Genomic DNA, 4727 nt, shown 5'->3' on the forward strand with positions numbered 1-4727 from the left:
ATTGGATCATCATGAATGCAGCTAACACAGAGCTACTTGTAAAAACCAGTAATGCTCTTAAGCAACAACTAGAAAATCAGGAGGAAGCCCAAGGTAAATAAAGTGTCCCATGATTTAAGGATGGTTGTACCCACATCACTGGGATACTGGCACACAGACATGTTGGTCATTTGATCTCTGAAGGCCATTCCTGGGATAGGAAGAGCAGGGAAGTGAAATAGTGAGTCACACACACCCTTTATGTGCGAAGACAGACCTTGGTTTTCTGGATGTTTTGATCTGAGCCATAGGCACCAGAAAGTTAGAATATTCTCACTGTTGGCTCTATCCGGTAGCTATTTCCTCCAAATGGAAGCAATTCCCTGCTGGAGAGAGGCACCTAAGACTTAGAGAGCTAATGGAACTTAGGGCATTTGTGAAGCTGAGAAAGTTACAAGGTTCCTAGGGCTCCTTTGTGTGTTTATGAAAGCTGTGAACAGTTGCTAGGAAGAAAACACTCTCCAGTAGAGCTACCTGACAGTTGGGCACTGAACTCCTAGGACTAAGCATGCATGAGTCATTATTTGTGAGGAGGGGGGCTTTCCTGTGAGGTTGTTTGCTGCCTTTGAGTCACCCATGTATGTAACCATTCACCCACACTCCTGACAGTCACCCCAGTGACTTGGTGACCCGAGTCACCAAGAAAATATTGTAGAGGAATTATTTTTCCAATCTGTTACTGGATGGAATGCTGTCTTTAGTCTGTCATCGGTGTCTTCTCTGATGTAGTCAGATCTGTTCACATCTTCCTAGGATGACACCACAGGCTATTGCTGTCCTTTGTCTCTGATATGACAAATGACACACAAAATTTGAAGCTGTGAATATATCTAGGATGTAAAAATTCTCAATTCCAAAGAGGAGGGCTATCTTAAAATGTAGGTCAGCTCCTGCTGGATTTCACTGTGCTGTATTTGATTATGCCACAGAGAATAAAAGGCTAAATAGGAATTCATTGAAAAGCACAATAAGAAAAGCTACTATTCTAGACAATGTAGGGAAACTCAGTGGGTAAGGTGCCAGACTAGCATACCAAAGAACCTTGTTGCTTTCTCTGCACCACCCAAACCAGGGCAGTGGCACAGAGGCCTGTTATCCCTGCAAGAAGATCAGGAGTTTGGTGCTATGGTTCAGTGGGTAGACGGTTTGCGTAACAAACCAGGGGACCTGGGTTTGACTATGGTCCCGTCACCACCGTTTTCATTGTTCAGTCGTGTAATCCAGATTTTCCTCCAGTCTTGCTCAGATGCTTGGGGTACCTTAAGATCCCTTTCTAATAGAATCCCAGCATCCATTTCAGAAGGGCTACCAATTCTCTTCACTATTTTTATTCTTCATAGTATTGATATTTTACTATTGGCTTTATTCTTCTCTGTCTGTATTTTATACAAAGCTTGCAGATCTTCTGAGGATGAGAACAATATTAATGAAGCTTGTGTATAGGCTGGGTAACTATACACAGCTTTTCCCTTCCTGCTCTGAAGATTTATGCTGATCTCACATCTCCCTTTGCGTGCTGCGGGTGCCTTCTGGCATCCCTCTGTTGCTGTCTGGGGTGGTATGTGGGGCACAATGCTTCAGATGACTTTTTTTTGGTCAATATTGTTCACTTTCATGCTGCGTTTTTTGCCTAAGGAAAACACTCCCTCTCTACTGCCCCTTCTTCAATTCTTATGAGTCTGTCAACTCCCACAGGTTATTTGCCAGCCTAGTAGGACAGGTTGGGAAAAGGATGACAGAAAGGCTATTGTAGTTGTGGGTGCGACCTCAGCTGTGGGTGACCTCAGCTGGAGGTGGGCACTGTGGCTTCAGTTCATGGGACATAGACTTTGCGGTAATTATGCTGTGTTCCCGATGCTCTGGCCTCAACATGCATTCTCTCTCTCCTCCATAGGCAGAAGATTGTTTTCTTTACTTCTATGCTTGACAGTGTCCTTCCTACAGATGCTTAACTAGTTTACTTTATGGAGAAGACAAAGGAGACGGTAATAGATGAGGCTTTCTGCTTTCTTCTTCTACTATGCCCATCACTGCCCAGCCCATACAAACAATCCAATCCTATCTTTCTCTTGAGCTGCCTTGGAAGCATCCAGTGAGGTCTGTGGACAGAGTGCAGCTGCTGTCTGCACACCCATGTAAGAACCAAATCCAGCATTTAGCACCTTCTCAAAGCACCTTCATTTGGATTCTTCTGTTGAGATTTTAGTGAGACTGGCATCAAGATCAGGAAAAATATGCTCATCTGCTCTCTTTTCATGTGAACATCATTTTATATAATTTAATTTAGTTGGATGTCTCAGTTCTGAAGAGTCCAAGGACAACTGGTAATTGGCAGATTCTCCATCTCTTTATTGAGAGGAAAGGAATGACACTCTTTTCAGCGTTTTATGTCCCAGCTACAAGCCGGAAGATAACAATTTTTCTTTCTGAAGGTTTTTGAAGCCATTAAAACATGCAGCTCTTTTGCATGTTGGGAAGATAGTTCTATATAAAGCAGAGAACTATTGTTTTATAGGGAGCATCGCTTCTCGGCCTTTTGGCTAAGATCAAGTGTAGTATCTGTTCTTATCAGCTTTATAGGGAGCAGCTACGTTTTTTGAATTTTCTACATTCAAATGTCCTCACTACAAATATATAAATATGAGAAGTGAGGCACATGGTATTTAACTTGAATTAATCATTCCACATGTCATAAAATATCCTAATATCTGGTTTTTGGTTTGCTTGTTTGGTTGGTTGGTTCGTTGGTTGGATTTTAGTTCTTTTGAGTTAGATTTGGGTTTGTTTTAAGTTTCTTGAGTCAGAGTCTTTCCATGTATCCTAGACTCTCAAAAAGGTGATCCTCTGCCTCAGCCTCCTGCATGTTAGGACTACAGGCATGAACCACTACATCAGACTTATCACTGAATTCTTCTTGTAAATATACAAAATTATAATTTATTAATTTGCGATACAAATTTTTGAATGAAAGAGAACCAATGTAATGATGGCAAAGTTTTTTGAGACAAATCATCAAAGCTACTCCAAGCATTGAGCACATAACTTATCTTTTATCCATCAAAATATTCTGGATCTTTCGCGTGCATGGATGACTTCCTTTCAAGCACATACAGAGAGATGGAGTAGTAACATCAGCCTTAGTATACTCCTGCGGAATGGCAGACAAATTGAGAAAATGCATGTCTATGCTCTGACATTAATTGTGCTGCCATATGATAGAGACTTTGAAATTAGATATGATAAGATCCTGTTCACAGTGGTAATTATTTAGTAAAAGTAGTGAAATCAGGTTAGTAGTGCAATTGCATGTTAACAGTTATGTTATTTGGGATAATTTGTGTCCTAAATCAGGGGTTCTCAATCTGTGGATTGTAGAACTAGAGTTTTTAAAAGGTTACTCAAATGTAGAACTAGAGTTTTAAAAAGGTTACTCATTGTCAGAGTCCGGATGTGCAGGGCCGGACGTGCCTGAGGGAGACCCAGAGATAGGACTTGCCGGACCAGCTACCATCCCCAAGAACACTGACCATCCGTAGCCACCCCCTCCCCTTCCTTCACTCCGCAGAAGTGAGTCATCCCCCTGAGTGAGATGAGCCACCCTACCTGCACTGCTGAGCTGCTAGATAGCACGTACTCCTTGCTGATGTAATTTCGAGCTGAAAGAAACTGTGCACCATTTGAAATGACCAATCATGTGTAACTGCGCGAATGCCCCTAACCTCCCCTATATAAACCCCCGAGTTTGGAAGCTCGGGGTTGATTCCTCTGTCTCCTGTGTGAGATACGTATCGACCCGGGATCCCGCTAATAAGGATCTCGTTAATAAAGCTACCTCTTGCTGTTACATCAAGACCAGCTACTCGTGATTCCTGGGGGCACCCCACCTCACGATTGGAGCAAGAGACGCGGCTCCCCGTTTGGGGGTACGCTCTTTCAGGATCATAGAATGACCCTTTCACAGGAGCTTCCTAAGACCATCAGAAAACATAGATATTTACATCCTGACTCATAACAGTAACAAAATTACAGTTATGAAGAGGTAGCAACACAATAGTTTTATCATTTGGGGTCAACACAACATGAGGAACTGTAGTAAAGGGTTCACAGCACTAGGAAGGTTGAGAACCACTGTCCATATTGATAAATGAATAGCTTATATTTGACCTAAAAATAATCTCATGAGATTTAAGATTAAAAATTAGGAATATCTAGTTTGAATAAACTATCTGTGAAAGGGTTTCTTGAATACTTGAAAACAAAGGGATTGGGGACAATAGGCTGATTAAACACAGATCAGTCTCCTGTGAGATAAAACACTTGTTTATAATTACTTTGACCATGATGGAAAAAAGTTTATAATTAGTTCTTTTTAAGACCAAAATGGGAAAGGATAGTTAGGGGTCTGTAGCCTTGAAGAGTTAAGCCATCTGCTTCCAGCCAGCTCTCCCCAACATGTGATTTGCAAGTTAAATGTCGCCAGCTGATGACATATGGCACTACTTACTTCTCTAAATATCTTACTCAAAATGAGTTTGCTGCTCTGCCACTTGGCTAAATACTAAATGCTCTCAAATGCTGAGCTCAGGTTTTCAGAAGTCATGGCAATTGCTGTAGTTTTCCCTTAGCAAACAAATCTAAGAAAAGGAACCTCGATCTAAGAATCTGGCTTGTCCTAGCGCTCCATGCTG

General features: G+C 41.7%; 1 pseudogene; it reads left to right on the forward strand.

Moving 5' to 3' along the window:
- Positions 1–2559: 2559 nt before the first annotated feature.
- Positions 2560–2739, forward strand: LOC120095787 (U2 spliceosomal RNA; annotated as a pseudogene).
- The last annotated feature ends 1988 nt before the right edge of the window (positions 2740–4727 follow it).

The sequence above is a fragment of the Rattus norvegicus genome, chromosome 11 (assembly GCF_036323735.1).
Source record: "Rattus norvegicus strain BN/NHsdMcwi chromosome 11, GRCr8, whole genome shotgun sequence".
NCBI classification, from domain to species: domain Eukaryota; kingdom Metazoa; phylum Chordata; class Mammalia; order Rodentia; family Muridae; genus Rattus; species Rattus norvegicus.